This window comes from Papio anubis, chromosome 14 (genome assembly GCF_008728515.1).
Source record: "Papio anubis isolate 15944 chromosome 14, Panubis1.0, whole genome shotgun sequence".
Lineage (NCBI taxonomy): Eukaryota > Metazoa > Chordata > Mammalia > Primates > Cercopithecidae > Papio > Papio anubis.
Genome location: NC_044989.1, coordinates 11,330,316 through 11,348,208, shown reverse-complemented (window position 1 = coordinate 11,348,208; position 17,893 = coordinate 11,330,316). Strand labels below are relative to the sequence as shown.

General features: G+C 45.8%; 1 protein-coding gene across 7 annotated transcripts in view; it reads right to left on the bottom strand.

Moving 5' to 3' along the window:
* The window catches only part of GREB1 (growth regulating estrogen receptor binding 1), a 131,295-nt gene that overhangs the window by 93,165 nt on the left and 20,237 nt on the right, over positions 1-17,893 (bottom strand). For 3 of the 7 annotated variants that reach the window (XM_021924580.2, XM_021924582.2, XM_021924581.2), the window contains exon 1: positions 6,625-10,199. The exons of 1 other annotated variant lie outside the window; for it this stretch is intronic. The gene's annotated coding sequence lies outside the window, so the exon portion shown is untranslated. Of the gene's footprint in view, positions 1-6,624; positions 10,203-17,893 lie in introns of those variants that run through there. 3 more of the 7 variants (XM_021924583.2, XM_009183689.4, XM_009183690.4) reach the window with 3 other exon arrangements.

Genomic DNA, 17,893 nt, shown 5'->3' with positions numbered 1-17,893 from the left:
GCTACTCTTGGCCACGCTGAAGGCTACTCTGAAACATTTCATTAATACGGCTCCTATTTATACATTTAACCATTCTCTTTTTTTCGTCTTAAAGTGGGACAACTGAGACGTTACCTAGGAAAGGACTAATCAGACAGCGAATACCCACAAAGAGAAAACGTTTTAATGTTTCCTTTTAATATCTTTATTCTATTAGAAAATAAGCTCTTTGGGGGCTCGTGGGGGGAAAAAAGACAACTGGAAGATCAATTCATGAAGCCCAGAAGGAGTTCTAGAAGAAAAAAAAAGAAAAAGGAGAAAATGATATTCCCGAAGAATATTTTTCAGAGCTGAAAACCACAGATTTCCAGATTTAAAGGACCCATCAAGAGCCCAGCACAACAAATGAAAAGGATACACATGGAGGCACACCCATGAAATTTTAGAACCCTGGAGATAAAGAGGTGAAGACACAACAGGTCACATTCAAGGGCTTATAAGCAGGAAGACTTTGGATTTCTCAAAAGCAATACTGGACACTAGGAAATAATGAAATAATGCCCGGAAAATTTTGAGGGAGAATTATTTCCTACCTAGAATACTCAACCAAAATAATAATCAAAGTGAGAGCAGAGTGAAACCATTTTCTGAAATGCAAAATCTCAAAACAATTTATCTCCCAAGTTCCCTTTCTCAAGAAACTACTGGGGAGTGGTGTAAATTAACAATTGTGAAGCCAGGGGGCCAGGATGGGGGATCCAACAGAGGAGAGAAGGAAAGGGAACTCACAAGGTGGTGATGAGAACAGCTAGGCGATCCACACTGGAGCAGGGACAGAAGGCTCCAGGAAGGAGTTCTCCAAGAAGAAAACAGGGTAACAGATTTAATTATCTGATGTGTTCAATGACGTTGAAAGGAGTTTACAAGTTCTATCAGAATATGGGCATATATTATTGACAGGTACAGGAAGAATAAGATGTACAATGACTGAAATTTGAGTTACGCACACTGTTAAGTCTACGGTGAGTGCTGATTCAAACAAAGTTTTGATATAACTATTTTGGAAGAATGAGAAAAGGGAAAGGCATGTGTATGTGTATGTATATGGGTGTGTGCATGTGTTTGGGTATGTACACATGTGTCTGGCTGTGCATGTGTGTGCACATATGTTTGGGTATATGCACATGTGTGCACGTGTCTGGCTGTGCATGTGTGTGCACATATGTTTGGGTCTATGCACATGTGTGCACACGTCTGGCTATGTGCATGTGAGAATGTGTGGTGGGTTTTTTTTTTTTTTTTGGAGACAGGGTCTTTCTCTGTTGCCCAGCTGTAGTGCAGTGATGCAGTCAGAGCTCACTGTAGCCTCAACTCCTGGGCTCAAGCAATCCTCCCGCTTCAGCCTCCTGGGCAGATAGGACTATAGAAACATGCCACCATGCCCAGATAACTTTTTTTGGTAAGGACAGAGGTCTTGCTAGGTTGCCCAGGCTGGTGTCAAACTTCTGGGCTCGAGCAATTCTACCGCCTCGGCCTCCCAAAGCACTTGGATTACAGGAGTGAGCCACTGCACCCGGCTAACAGTGTGTTCTTGGAGTAGAAGGAAAGAGGTATAAGAAAGCTAAATTCTCAGATTCCACAGTAAGAATGAAAAGATGGCCTAGACACAAACAATAAATGGCAACACCAACTGTTACTTGGGAATAAAGAGGTAATTCCAGAGAAGAAGAAAAAAAAAGAAAGAATTTAAAAATGGTTTTAAATTTTGTCGATTTAAAAATGGTTGTCTCTAGGAAGCAGGAATGGGGGTAGAAATAGGTTTGTCATTTTCATTTTTCATTTTTCATTTTAAAGCTTATAATTTAACTTTTTAGACTGTGTGCATATTTGTATTTTTTGAAAAAAGGATGGTTACATTTTAAAAATAAATGAAAGGCCGGCAAGAAGGGAATGACAGGCATTATAAGGAAGCTCAGTAGAAGAGCAGCTGAAGCTCATGGTAGACTGCAGACCGACAGCAAAGGAAGGACACCTGTAAAGAATTATCTAATTTCATCCTGCCAACAACCCTGTCTTCTAGATGCTTCTCTCCCTACTTTTATCCCATATGAAGAAACTAAGAAAGTAAGGTTTGGAAAGGTTGGACCTGTCTGAAGACACACAGCTAGTGCCTGGTCTGGAATTAAAAGCCCATCTCCAAAGAATCTCTTCCAGGAAAAGTAGTGTTATGAAATTTAAACTGGCACAGCCGAGCACGGTGGCTCACACCTGTAATCCCAGCCCTTTGGGAGGCCGAGGCAGGCAGATCACTTGAGGTCAGGAGTTCGACATTGCCCTGGCCAACATGGTGAAACCCCATCTGTACTAAAAATACAAAACATAGCTGGGCGTGGTGGCACACCTGTAATCTCAGCTATTCGGGAGGCTGAGGCAGGAGAATCACTTGAGCCCAGGAGGCGGTGATTGCAGTGAGCTGAGATTGCAAAATTGCATTCCAGTCTGGGCAACAGGGTGAGATGCCATCTCAAAAAAAAAAAAAAAAAGTTTAAACTAGCAGAATGTAAAATTCTCAGACATCCTCATTTTCAGAGTTATAAATCTGTATTATCATTACTTTCTGGTGCCTTTTCTAGTAGTGACAAGACATTTCCTGATTTTACCGAAAGTTAAGGCATTCCTCTGAAGTTCTAAAGGACAGCACTAGAGACTCGGCCTAAAGAGACTAAGCCCGCATTCACACAAAAAGTGAGACGCGCTCCTGAGCACGGCAGGGTTTTCATCACGCTGGGAGCCAAGAAAGTCCTGCAATTCTTTCGAGAGCAGGTTCTACCTATTCTCCCAGAACCACATGAGAAAGCTGGTAAGGTCCCCATTACAGAGCTTGTCTGTTGCAACATGTATCCCAAGTGAGCACATAAAAAATATCAAAACTTCAGTTTATAGCTAATTTATCTATTCACTTCAACTATGTGTGTATATATTTTACAACGCAAATAATATTTTCATGCATACATAAACCACATATAAGCATATAAAAACATGTGGTCCATGTTCTTATAAATCAGTAAGGACATATGTTGTATACATATATATGTGTGTATTTATTTACTGAAAGAGAGTATGAATGGCAGAATAAGAAAACCAGTATTTCTTTCCTATATACTATGTGCCAGGAAATTTTCTTCCAACAGCTCAATGACAAAAGTATTATTGTCTTGGTTTTGCAGATGAAGGGAGGGGGCATGGGATATAAAAGCATTCTTTGTCTTCACATCTTTGTTCTTTTCTTTTTTCTTTTTCTTTTTTTTTTTTTTTTTTGACATGGGATCTCGCTCTGTCACCCAGGCTGGAACGCAGTGACGCGATCTTGGCTCACCACAACCTCCACCTCCCGGGTTCAAGCGATTCTCCTGCCTCAGCCTCCCGAGTAGCTGGGACTACAGGCATGCGCCACCATGCCCGTCTAATTTTGTATTTTCAGTAGAGACGGGGTTTCTCCATGTTGGTCAGGCTGGTCTTGAACTCCCGACCTCAGGTGATCCACCCGCCTCGGCCTCCAAAAGTGCTGGGATTACAGGTGTGAGCCACTGCGCCTGGCCATCTTTGTTATTTTCTTTAGCAACACAAACCCCAAACATTTTAAACATCAATAGCTGCTGTCAGGACTACTTTGTGCAGAGATTTTTCTTGCTTTCCATTTGTAACTTTACTTCATCACAGTCCTAAAACTCAGGTAACGTGGTTCTCATTTTACACATTAGGAAATTGAGGCCGGGTGACTTGTCCAAGGTCACACATTTGGAACAATTTTAGAATGTCCAATGATGGCCCTTAGTATGCTTTACTGAAAGCAAAGATTCATTGGAAAGATTAATCCCTTTTCTTTCAGAAAAGGATGCATTTTTTTAAGTTGCTTTTTAAAAATGGTGTTCACTTGTCCAGCCATGCTCAAAACTTTGGGTTAGGAAAAGGATTGCCTTGGGTTCTCTCATCATGGTGCTTTGCCAAAAGGGGAGCTGCCATAGAAAGCTGCTGATTGGCCAGGTGTGGTGGCTCATGCCTGTAATCCCAGCACGTTGGGAGGCTGAGGCAGGTGGATCACCTTAGTCAGGAGATTCGAGACTAGCCTGGCCAACATGATGCAACCCTATCTCTGCTAAAAGTACAAAAATTAGCCAGGCGAGGTGGCGGGCGCCTGTAATCCCAGCTACTCAGAGGCTGAGGCAGGAGAATCGTTTGAACCTGGGAGGCGAAGGTTGCAGTGAGCTGAGATCGTGCCATTGCCCTCCAGCCTGGGGCACATTTTGTAGCCTCATCTAAAAAGAAACATTTCTAGCCAGACAAAGAAACCCGAGAGCAGGCCGGGCACGGTGGCTCCCACCTGTAATCCCAGCACTTTGGGAGGCCGAGGCGAGTGGATCACCTGAGGTCAGAAGTTCGAAACCAGCCTGGCCAACATGGTGAAACCCTGTCTCTACTAAAACTACAAGTTAGCCGGGCGTGGTAGCAGGCGCCTGTAATCCTCACTACTCGGGAGGCTGAGGCACAAGAATCGCTTGACCCCAGGAGGCGGAGGTTGCAGTGAGCTAAGAATGCGCCACTGCACTCCAGCCTGGGCGACAGAGTGAGACTTTGTCTCAATTAAAAAACAAACAAACAAAAAACCGAGAGCATTCTAAGAATGTGGCCTGCAGACCTGTCCCCTGCGTGGAGGTGAGCAGGCAGACAGGCCTGGGACAGACGGGCGGCCAGTGTTCGCTCCTCCACCTGCACCCTCAGCACCATGGGCCCTTCCCTGGGGATGAGAGCAGCAGCCTTCTGATTCCAGCCCATTCCAAGGAAAACATTCTTGCCCTGGCCCCTCCTTAGAGTGACCCCTCCCCTCCTCTTCCCTCCTTAGAATAGAACATCCAAAGGTTTGCCCACAGGTGAAAAATGGATTTCTTTTAAAAGGCTCGGCTGGGCGCGGTGGCTCACGCCTGTAATCCCAGCACTTTGGGAGGCCGAGGCGGGCAGATCACGAGGTCAAGAGATCAAGACCATCCTGGCTAACACAGTGAAACCCCGACTCTACTAAAAATACCAAAAATCAGCCGGGCATGGTGGTGGGCACCTGTAGTCCCAGCTACTCGGGAGACTGAGGCAGGAGAATGGCGTGAACCCGGGAGGCAGAGCTTACAGTGAGCGGAGATCACGCCACCACACTCCAGCCTGGGCAACTTGAGCAAGACTCCATCTCAAAATAAATAAATAAAAATAAATAAATAGCTCTCAGACTAGAAGGGTTAAGCATCCAACTAAAATTGGGGTCCGAATGATTTCCCTACTCCTCTCTGAGGTCCCTTCACTCCACCCTTTACCAATCATGCAATGAGGCACCTCTGTCTAAATGAAGCCTCCATCTGTCAACAACAGCGCTGAGTCCCAAAATGGGCTGGGACTCACTTCCTTAGATAACACTTGGCTCTAGGTGCTCCTGGGTGCTGCACACTAGTCATTTTGCTGAGAAAAATAAAGCCACAGCTTCCCTGTACTGCCCACTCCTCAGACCCAACTCCTCCCCACTCCCCAGTCCATTCACAGACAGGCATCAGTACCCATTTCTTCACACCACCCAGCAGCACACATCAGGGGTTCAAACCCCCTGCACACATATATGGCCACCGAGGCCCACAAGGTGCTGAGAACACAGTGCTCTTGGGTTCCCAGTCGCAACATCCAGTTAGATCAAAACCAGCAGGAATCACAGAGAGGGCCTTACAGGTCCCTTCAAGTTAGGAAATAATAAACTTCTCATTATCATTGGACTTCACCAACATCAAAAATTATTCTCAAACTTAGGCTTTGCAAACTGTTCATAATCTGTCTGCTATAGTGGTAAAAGCATGCACTTTTCAATAAGACCACTGGGGCCTGATTCATGGTTATGCTGCTTTCAAGCTGTGTGACCATGGGCAAGTTACCTAACCTCTCTGAACCTCCATTTCCTCTTTTATAAAATGGAGCTACTAAGAACCACCTTACACAGCTGTAGTGAGGACTAAAATTAACATGTAGGGGAGTTGGCATAAACTAGATGTTAATAAGTTCCAGTTTCCTCTCTAAAATTGGAATTAACTGCCCATAATTCTAATTTCTAGATGTTAACCAGAGACTTAATTTGAAGTCTTAATCTTAATTTTATTCACTCTCACAGAGCAGTTTCTCCAATGGAACTAATTAAACTTCTGGCTTCCTTAGGAGTACACCTATTGAAACGTGCCTCTCTGACTAGATATTATATCATTTAGTCGCTTATCCCCCCTTCTGCTAGCTTCCCAACTAAACTTGAAGGGCTTTGACAGCAGAGACCATTCCAGTCACCTCTTTACTTCCCATGGTGCCCGGGACACTGCAGGTCCCTAGAAAACAACCCCTAAAAAGGAGAGTAGACGAGGAAAAGGAAGACCACATGCTTAAGGTTACAGAGAGAAAGAAACAGACTGAGGTCCTCTCTGAAAGCATTTGGATTAGCCTTTAAAGCCCCAGGTATACCAAATAAACACATCTGAGGCTTTCATTTAGGCCCCTGGGATGCCAGCGCTGTTAGAATTCCAGAAAACTAATTAACTAATTCCCACTGCCCCAGGTGTTACCTGAACTCACTTTGTTGTTTTCTGCTCCAAACAAAGCCAGAGGGGCCAGAGGAGAGCCCTTCCTATGGGCATCAAAGTACAAGATGTGCGCTTTGATTCCTTCTTCATGAACACACTGCTGCTCGGCTGCCCCGTGTCTGTTCTCTCTTCAGTTTACACTTAAGCCAAAATCAACTGCTCCCTCTTCTGCCCTCCCCCTGCCCCAGCACTTTGCTCATACTGCACCTTCACTGGGCTCTGGGTTTGTTCTCCCTGAGGCCACAGGGAGTGTATCAGTGTCTACACCTCCCCCAGGGACTGAGTTGCTAAATGCAGCAAGGAAGCTCACCCAATACCCCTCTTCCCCTTGTTCCCCTCAGAGCCCAGAACAGTTTCTTACAGGAGAGTGGATCTGAAAGGGAATGGCGTTGACTCTGCCGATGATCCCACGCTGCAGATCCTGCTCGATCACCACCCAGGCCCACCCCAGGCTCCAAGAGCAGATGCAGCTGGGGGCCTTCAGGGTCTCAGGGCTCAAGTACAGATAGCCAGGTCTGTCCCAAGCCACACATGGACAGCTTCTGGCCTGTTCTATGCCTGCCCTGTGAGAAGCAAAGAACCTTCCTCTTCCAGAATCATGATTTTGCCTCAAACAAAGGTAAATGCTTACATAATCTAAATTGGATCCTTGGCAGAAATATTTCATTACCACTTACAGCGAAGGGTGAAACTGAACTAGACGCAGTTCCTGCCCTGAAGAACCTCACAGAAACACAGGAAGTGCAGGTCAGCAGTGTAATGCAAAATAGAAGAGATGCAGGCAAGAAGGCCTGGAGGGAAACAGAGAAGGGAATGGAAAATTCTATCAGCTCAGTCTTGGCGGGCCTCATGGAAGGCTCAGTCGTCAAAGTTGAGTACAGTTTTGCTGTCTGAAAAGAAGGGGCGAAGGTATACAAGGCGTCGGCTTGACCCAAGGGTGAGACACCTATTGTGTGCCTGGGCAACACAGGTCCTTCCAGCATGAGGTGTATGCAGGGACAGGGGGTAGGAGGGCAATGAGGGGCCCGTTCAGCCTAAGCCCTGCTAAGGTGTTTGAAATTAACCATGTCAAGTCACCAAAGGAGTTAAGCAGGGCTGATGAGGCTGTGTTTGAGAGATTCCTACAGCTTCCTAAGGAAGGCGTCTAGGAGGATACTGCAATAGACCAAGACTCAAAGAGAACTAAAGACTGCAGCTGTGCAGGGTGAGCAGCACGAGGAGCCTAGCTGACTTCGGGCTTTAGAAAGAGTCGGAGGCAGTGGTGGTGTCACTGTCATGGAGAAGAGTAGGCATGGGGGTCTGAAGAGAGAGCTGCAAGGTCAGGATGCCAAGTGTTCTGATCCCCATGGCCTGCCCTCGCTTGCCGTCCACTCATTCACAGATGCCCACAGAGCCCGCCTGTGCACAAAGCCTCAAGCGGTGTGATTCCCTCTCCTCCAGAAGGATCCATGGCAGAGAAGGAAGGGTCATGGTCTGCAGTCAAGTCTACAAGAGCGAAACCCCAACCCTGGCTTCCTGCCCGGCCTCCCTTTCCCTTCCCTTTCTGCCTCGCTGCCTCCATTCTGAATCACATCCAAAACACACTATGTACCCTCCAACCTGGGGTTCCATCTCCTTCTGGGAGATGGCCTTCTCCTAGAAGCCCTGCCAACCTGGCCCTTCAGGGCCACTACCCTGGCCAGCCACAGGGACATGACCCCACCCGAATCTCACCAGAACACCCCAAATTCCAGAAACCACTGACCCAGGCTCCCTCCTCTTCCAACTTCCCTACAACCACATTCCAACTGGAAGAATTCCCCAGCCAACGCACAAGCATGGTGACTGACTTCTGCTGTGTCCAAAGTTTGAGAAAACAAGACTAGAAAAAAGCAACACTCAGGACTGCGCCCTCAGCCTGTCTCATTTTCAACAGCCAAGGAAGGATGGGGATGGGGTGAATGGGGTGCTCCAGTAATGTGGTAATGGTCAGCCCCCAATATATGACACGGCAATAAACGCATTGAGACCGCAGGATGGTCTCCTATAAAGTCTTTGCCGGTCCTCCTAGCAGGAAACAAGGCTACATTCTCATGTAGATTTCTCCGATTTTCCCTAGAGGAACTCATAAACTCCACAGGTGTTATTGAAGGGAGAAAAGCTGGGCTGAGAGGCGACTGGTGTCTAATCTGTTCGTCTCTCCAACTCAGACTGCCTGACCCACAGCCACAGCTCAGCCCTGAGCTGCTCTGACATCTGTGCACAGAATGTCAGAGAGTGTTTCTTTGGAGAACATCTTTAAGTGCTCTCAAATGGAACTACAAAGCCATCAGCTATGTCCCCTCCAATTGCAGTAAGAACTGAATGGAAGAGAAGGACCTTCAGAATAAAGCCAGGGAAGCAGAAACCACTGAAAACCTTCTCTCTAGAACCAACCAGGCAGGGCCCAAGAAGTGTTTGGAATCTCATTCATAAGAACACAAACTAATTATCTGCAACCCCTTTGGATATCATTTCAAACAGTAAAAATAAGGACACCCATTCATTCAGTGGACTTGCCTCAGTTTACTGCTCCCCTGCACCTTATTAGAGGCCAATGCTTTGCCATTATTCTGCTGAACACAGGCCAGAGCTGTCTTCGTAACAAGTCAACACAAACCTCTCCAACCCCCAAAAGCAGGTGCTCGCTTGCGAAGTCAAATAAACCGTACCTTACAAAAAGCTGGTCATTTCAGGCACTCCACAGACCAACCAGCCAAGAGCAGGCTAAGCCCAGCAGAGGTGGGAAGTGTGCAGGGGCTCCTGCCTCCCGGCCTGTGCCTTTGATCTGCGCCTGGGGATGGAGGAGGATGCGTGGGGCGTGTAATGCCCAGCTGTGCAGAGCCAGGCTCGGGTCTGCCTGACACCACGGCTCCCTGGCCCCTGCTCGGCAGGGAGAGGCAGCCAAGCCAGCCAGGGAAAAGGTTTCAGAGCTGGTATCTGCTCCCAGAGCTACAACAACAACCAAAAAAAAAAAAAAATCAGCAGTAGCCCTTCCAACTGGAGCTTCATCTGCCCAGTGCCTGCCGGGTCAGATGGCAAATGCCACCGTTTCATGTCTTCTTAGCCCTGAAGTGTTTTGCTGGGTCACAGTGCTCTCCACACAGGTACATACCAATCTGTCTCACCACCAGCAGTTAAACTGATTCTTTTTAAACTACATGGAAGTTTGTGTACTTGGAGTGGAGCCACGGTACGCTGTGCAGAGAACAAAGGGTCAGGAGAAGAACACAGGCTTTGCGGTGGAAGACAGTCAGCTGGCAGCCTGGCTTGCCTCCGAAGGATTACAGGTAGCGCGGACCTAAGGCACATAAGCAAGCACGTGTCCCTTCAAATACCTCTGCTGTGAATACCATGGAATACCCCAGCAACAAAAACTCCCTGGAGAGTCCCAGGATGCACATTCTTACACTTCTCTCATTCAAGCCATTTCTACCACTATAGAAATCTTCAAGAAAACAGTAGCTATTGGCTGGGCACAATGGTTCATACCTGTAATCCCAGCACTGTGGGAGGCCGAGGTGGGAGGACTGCTTGAGCCCAGGAGTGGGAAACCAGCCTGGGCAACATAATGAGACCACATCTCTACAAAAAATAACAATTAACTGGGTGTGGTGGTGCACACCTGAAGTACCGGCTACTTAGGAGGTTGAGGTGGGAGGATCGTTTGAGCCCAGGAGGCAGAGGCTGCAGTGAGCTGTGATCACACCACTGCACTCCAGCAAGGATGACAAAGTGAGACCCTGTGAGAAGAGGAGAGGAGGGGAGGGGAGGGGAGGAAGGGAGGAAGGGAGGGAAAAAAAAGAGAGGAAGGGGAAAAGGGAGGGATGGAGGGAGGAAGGGAGAGGAGGGAGGGAGGAAGGAAGGAAACAAGGAAGGAAGGAAGGAAGGAAAAGTGAGAGAGAGGGAGGGAGAAAGGGAAGGAGGGAGGAGGGAGGGAGGGAGGGAGGGAGGAAGGAAGGAAAGAAGGAAGGAAGGAAGGAAGGAAGGAAGGCAGGCAGGCAGGCAGGCAGGCAGGCAGGCAGGCAGGCAACACCAGCTCCTCTCCAGAGCTCTCTTTAACATCCCTGTTGCAATTGACTCTTACGAATCCAGGACTCCTGATCAAATCCTAATTCAAAAAGGAAAGAAAATAAATCACGAGATCCCACTCCAATTATGCAAATACCTTTAACTTTGCTTTTTCTCTTCTTGCTAGGATCACTAACTTCCTGCAGAAGTGACTTGAATGTGACCCAGGGGGTTCAAGATCATGTAACAAAGGCTAAAGAGGCGGATTACTCCTCTTGGTGCCCCAGTCAGCGAGGAGATTTCCCAGCTGTTCCTGGGCTCACTCCCCAAAAGCACCAGGCACTAACGGGTAGAACCTGTGTGGTGGGCTTGTTCGTTCCCAGGCTGGGCAATGCCTCCCGAAAAAGGGCGGTGGAGACCCCACCCATCCCTGCACCTGCATCACCAGGCAGGGGCAGCACCTGCTGGAGGTTCCGCCCGAGCGAGTATCTGCAGCTCTGAAGTATCCCCAGTGCCGGGGCTTTACTCGTCGGGGAGGCACACTGTACATGGTCTGTACGTAGAGTGCCCCATGCCTTCTGCTGCTCGGGGCACCATGTGTGACAGTGGGAAACTGGAAACTAACAAAATACCCAACAAGAAATGCATGCTTAACACAGCCTGCAATAAATGCATAAAAGCTATGTGCATGAAGAGTTTGTCAATGATGCAGACGTACTTAGGATATAACATTCAGCAAGATACATGTACTGTATAGAAAGATAGGTAGATCCTATGGATAATTTTAAATTCTTATATATGATATCATATATATTAAAATACATACAATATGTTAAAATCGTGTATATTATTTATTATCTTTTTAGAGAAGGGGAGAAAGAGTTTAAGCAGTAGAGTGTTTAAGATGATGGGCTCTGGACCCAGGTTTGGGTTTGAATCTTCACTTATTGGACATTAGACCTTGAGCAAGTTACTTAACCTTTATGTGCCTCAGTTTCCCTAACCAGAAAAATGGGAGAAAAGTACTTGCTTCTTAGAGTTGTGTGGATTTATTAATTACTATGTATAGGGTGCTTAGAATGGTACCTGGCACATATATAATATTAAACATGCCAGGATAATAGTCACAATTCTTATCAATACTAAGCTTGCAACCTGTGAATAAATAAATTAAATGCGTAAAACGGACTGAAAGAAAATGTCGGCCGGGCGCGGTGGCTCACGACTGTTATCCCAGGACTTTGGGAAGCCAAGGCAGGCAAATCACCTGTGGTCGGGAGTTCAATCCCAGCCTGGCCAACATGGTGAAACCCCATGGCTACTAAAAAATGCAAAACTTAGCCAGGCGTGGTGGCAGGTGCCTGTAATCTCAGTTACTCCGGAGGCTGAGACAGGAGAATTTCTTGAACCCAGGAGGAGGAGATTGCAGTGAGCCACAATCCCACCATTGCACTCCAGCCTGGGCGACAAGAGTGAAACTCCTTCTCAAAGAAAAATCAAAGAAAAGAAAATATCTACGGTGCTTGCCTCTAAGTGAAAGAATTCAAGGTTTTTAAAAACATGCTTCTTTCAACTGTGCTGTAAACTGCTAACTTTTAAACTTGATGTAACTTACTATTATGAGGAGAAAATTAGCAAAGTTTGCTTTCATTAGGTCTGAACTGCAATGACTTTGAACCAACTATGCTTTCCCATTACTGTCAAAAATAGGCTTTTGATGTGAAAACGGCAATGAAGTATCTAAAGAGGCCAGAGCTCACCTCCAGTGTTAACTCCATCTGCTGTGCGGCTCTCTTCTCAGTTTAAATCTGCAATTCTTTGCTTAATGCCAATACATCTTCTTGCCATAAATCTCTTTGTTCTATTCTATACATAATGCTCTTCTACCCCTGGCCAAATCCTCTCCACATTAAACATGACAATCATAGCCACAGTTAGGCATTTTTTGGGCATTTTTCTCTTTTTGGCCACAAAGGTTATAAGTGATTACTTTCAAAAAGCAGAAAAATCTCTACCTATCCAACAAAATGCTCTAGAAACCATATAACCACCATTAATAAATAAATATGGCTTGGCTTTTACTAAATGTTTCCCTGAGAGGTTTCCAGATCACTAGAGAACACAAAGCTTTACTGGGACAAACCATATGGGGTTGGCGCTGCTGGTGCTGCCTGGCTGCTGACTGCCTGGGGCACAAGCAGCACCTCCTCATCCTGCTACATCCTGTCACGCCTCCACTCTTTGCACATGCTGTGTTCCTCCTGCCTTGAAAGTCCTTACTCCTCATTCATGACACGAACTCCTACTCATCCCTCAAGACCCAGTTCAAGCATCTCTTCTATTGTGTGGTGGTCCTGGCCTCCCGAAACTGAGCTGGCCATTCTCTTTGTGTCCCCACCACTCCTGTGTAGGCTCCAGGCTTGTGGTAGTCTCCCAGGACCATGATTTTCTGTGTGCTTCCCTCTCTCCCCTGCTGCCTGGGATCCCCAGGAGAGCAGAGAACATGGAGATGTATGCTCTTGGCCAATCACAGTGCCTAGGAAACATAAGGTATGTGATAAGAGTCTATTTACAAGGTAGTGTTTGCATTTTACAGGGAAAAAAAGAAAAAAAAAAGAATTCAGGGCAGCAAGAAGAAAGAAGATGAACACTTCCGACATCCGTATCCAGGCAAAATGTAGACAGACCAGAGATTTAGTGGGCACAGTCAGGAAGTGGGGAAGAGAAAACAAATCACGTAAGTGGGGCGAATGCAACTTTTCCTATACTCGTGAAAACACAAGGACCCCAAGCCTTCCCATCTAGTTAGAGATTTTCCTCAGCCTCTCCCCTTGAATCACCGAATCCTAGACTATCAGACCTAGAAGTAACCAAAGAACTCAACGTATTTCAATCAACAAATACCTTATTTCTCTATTATTGATTATTATTGTTTAAGTGTCATCCTGTGTGCTAGGCACTGGAAACTCTTAGAGGAAAAGTCCTTTCCTTGTAAAAATACCGTTTAATGGAAACAGAAATTTAGATTATGGTATGAGAACTAACTTGTAATTCAACATGGTACCTGACCCTTCCTGAGATGACCTTCAAAAGATACTGAATTAAAAATAAATAAAGAAATAAATAAGTAAGTGGGGTGAGGTATTTTAAGCCACAGTGACCAAAAAAAAAAAAAAAATTGGAAAGGAGGCCATTAGCTAACGAGAGGTTCAGGTTTCATAAACTTCCAAAAGTCAGACTAGAGAGGGAACGTGGAGCTGACACAGGAGAAGGGTCAGGGGAACCAACTGGCCCTGAGGAAATCCAGAGACTCAGATACAGCAGACAACTGCTGGGAGGAGTGTGCGGCAGCACTGGGACCAGGGGTCTTCTGTGAAATCCTGTCTACAGAGCACGTAGTCCCTCCACCTCCCACCCCAGGGCCAGATGCCGATCTCCCAGGAGCCAGGTGTTCACCCCAGGCAAAAAGTACCGAAAGCTCTTCTGATAGAAATTGCATCAGCCAACAAGAACTAGAGCCACTAACACACCGTCTGGCATTCAGAGGCCTCCAGAATGCCAGCTGATTCTGTCCTGAGCACCCCAAAAGCAACACCTGCCAGGCACCAGCGCCACCTGTGGACACAACACTCGCAGTCAACCTTCTCCGCCCTATTCTTAAACACACAGGAAAATCCAAGGGTCACATGGCACTTAAGGAAGGAAACATGAAAACAACATCCAGGAGAAGAAACAGAAGACACCAAAGCGATCAGAGAAAAACCAGGGATATGTGAAGAAGAAACACACACCCCCCTCCAATTACTATCCTCAAGAAGATTGAAGGCCACACTCTATTTCCCAACCAACCCAATCACGGAGCGACTCAAAAATCACACAAGAGGAACCCTCACGGGTGAGCCTCCTGATCTGGCTTTACTGTTGAGGGACCCCTGGGTAAACTGAAGAGCTTTGCAGAAAGGCTGGGGGTATGAAAGCTGCATGCTCCCCACTTAAGCACACAGGGTCAGCAAGAGTTGCAGTGATGTTCCCATACACAGTCAGTTCAGCTGTAACGCTTGCTTTGAAACTGCAGATTTGTACAGACAGATTGATATATTACAGAACAATTTGAATACCTTATGAGTTTTGTGTGTGCCTGGTGACTTCCTCCGCAAGAAACACAAAAATAAGTTCAGAAAAATGGTGCCCAACTGAACCGAGCTGCTTGAGAATATACAAAAGGCACACACACACCAGCCTCAAGCACCTACCAGCTACCTCCAGTCACCACACGTGTTAAAAGCCATGTCCTTCCACACACGGTGTCAGAACTTTCCATAGGACTTCAGGTCTCTGTCCTTCCTCCATCTGGCAGGCCCTCAGGAGCTTCAACCCTTCCACTGAAAAAACTTCATTTCATTTACCTTTGGACTTCGAGGTAAAATCCCATCTCTACTGAAGTATTTATGGATCTCTTAACCATTTCGCATGTGTAAAACGGTGCCGCCCTTTTTATTAGGTTTTTATCTTTTTAAAAAATGTGTCATTGATGAAGTTTTTGAAAGCCGTTCCCCTAAGCCTGTATTCGTCATAAATCCTGTGGTTTTTATTGCCCAATCTTGCATGGTGCAATAATTTTTAGGAACACATGTATCATGTTATAGTAGAATTGATTATGTGTTTACATTTCTGCCTGCAAGCTACAAATTTTCAGGAGTTCCCCTAGGGGAGAACATGGCGGGAGAGCATGGTGTGCAGATTCTGGTTTAGAAAATATGGTCCACACAACTGAATTTCACACCAGTCACCCCTAGTTCATTATTTCTGGCTGCCCCAAAACGTTCATCACCTGCTTGGTTTTCTCCCTGCACTAAGCTAGAATCTCTTCCTGGGATAGGACCAATTGTTGGGTTTCGTTGGTAGAAAAGACATCTGTGTGTCATCCATTTTTTCCCTCCATCAAATACAAAATGAAATTCAAGCATATATAATGAAACTGTTGTTCCCGGCTTCTGTTGACAGAGTCTCAGGGATGCTGTGGAGCTGGGTGTGCCTGGGTCCAGTCCCCGCCCCCTCACCCTCCGGAGCTGTGTGACCTTGGACAGCCTCCCTCACTCCCTGAGCTCCAGTTTCCTCAGCCATAAACAGAGATAACAGTGCTGACTTCAAAGCTGGCTTTATGAGATTAAATGAGATAATGTAGTAGAGTATTCAGTACAGTGGCTGGCACTTCAGTGTTTTCCAATTTATCTTTTTGTTTTTCAAGATGAGTGATCTCTTTGCTGATCATAAACATATTCCTCCATCTGTCTTGTGTCGTTTGCCTACATTGAAATCCCATCCCAGTCCCTGTCTCTATTTGAATGTGAAGCTGAAAAACTGCAGAAATGAATCATTGGGATCTGTAAAACCCCTTAACTTGTGGCACCAAGTTTTTTGTCTCATGTTGATCAGTCTCTCTTCTTGCGTTTCTCTCCCATTAGTTTGGAGTTGCCATTCATTCCTTCCATTTATTCATTCACTCAACAAACACTGACGGGTGCCTGGTATCTACTGGCTACGTGAATGACGTAACTTCCCAGAGCCTCAGTTTTCTTGGCAAAATGAAGATAATAATACCTCTATCATAAGGTTGTTGGAAGGCTTTCCATGACACCAGGACCGTAAAGCACCTTTTACACCGTCTGCCATATGGCAGGTGCTCAACAAAGGATACCTTTGACCGGTATCATCACGATGACAATGAACAAGCCATATCCCTAACGGGGCTTAAACCTGGATAGCATAAACACTCTTTCCACTGCGCTAGTGTGGACAAGCACACACATCGCTGGGAAGATCTGCAAGCCTCCCTCCTCCCACAGACCCAAACATGCTGCTGCAAATGTTTCACTGGCCACAAAACAATGAGTCTGATTACGACTCACAACTGAAAAGGCACCAAGCTTGTTTAGGTATGATTCATCATTGTCTGTTGCGGCAATCAGAAGTATTTTGGTTGCTTCTAGGTCAGAATGACCCAGTTGCCACACTTTTTTTTTCACTGCTAAAGTTCGTAATGAACCTTTAAACAAAAACTAAAGGCGTAAGGAAAGATAACTACTTTGTGGCTTTTGCTCAAAGTGAGGACGTTATCAGCTCTGCCCTTCAGAAGCAAGCCCTGATGAAGGAAACCATTCACACTTGATTTTCTTTATTTTATTGGCCACAGTTGAACACAGGTATAATTTTCATGAACCTCCCTCGCTCCAAGACCAGAGCTCCTAGGAAGTTGTCTCTCCCATCTGTTTCCCGGCACCCACCAGAAATAAGTACCATGAGAGTGTTTACAGATGAAGTGCTCCTATACGCAGGTTGATTTTCAAGCAGTAAAAAGAGAGAATTAATCACCCGAATATATGATCTTTGCTAAACTCTTCAGGAATAAATGAACATTTCCCACTTTATTCTTGCTAATGTTGACTGCTCAGCAAAGATAATTTCAACATATTTAACATGGCATATTCAAATGATAGAAAGTATGAAATAATAGTAGAAAGCAGAGAAAAGTATATATAAAGAGAGAAAGTGGAATCATTCACATCCTTAACACCTAATCTAATTGTAATTTTCTTAAATGCATAGAAAAAAGACTGGGAGGAAATACACTAAAATGTTAACAGTGGGTATTTTAAAACAAGAATTAGGACAGGTGTGGTGGTTCACACAGTAATCCCAGCACTTTGGGAGGCCGAGGCGGGTGGATCACTTCAGGTCAGGAGATCAAGACCAGCCTGACCAACAGGGTGAAACCCTGTCTCTACAAAAAATACAAAAATTAGCTGGTCATCGTGGCAGGTGCCTATAATCTCAGCTACTTGGGAGGCTGAGGCAGGAGAATCACTTGAACCCGAGAGGCCAAGGTTGCAGTGAGCCAAGATGGTGCCACTGCAATCCAGCCTGGACGACAGAGCAAAACTCTATCTCAAAAAAAAAGTTAATTAAATTAAACTTTAAAAATAAAATAAAAACAATAATTATAGGCAAATGTTTTTCTTGTTTCTAATAGTCTGTATTTTCCAAATTTTTTACAAACGATCACATGCATGTGTTATAAACAGCTTTTTGGGGATAAATTATAATCATGAAATTCCAAGACTACAAGCTTGAGTCTCTCTGTAGGCTGCACAACGTGGAGCAGATGAAAGGACCCGAATGCTGGAGTCGCACCAACCTGGCTCTGCCAATCTCCAGCGGGCAAGTCACTTAAC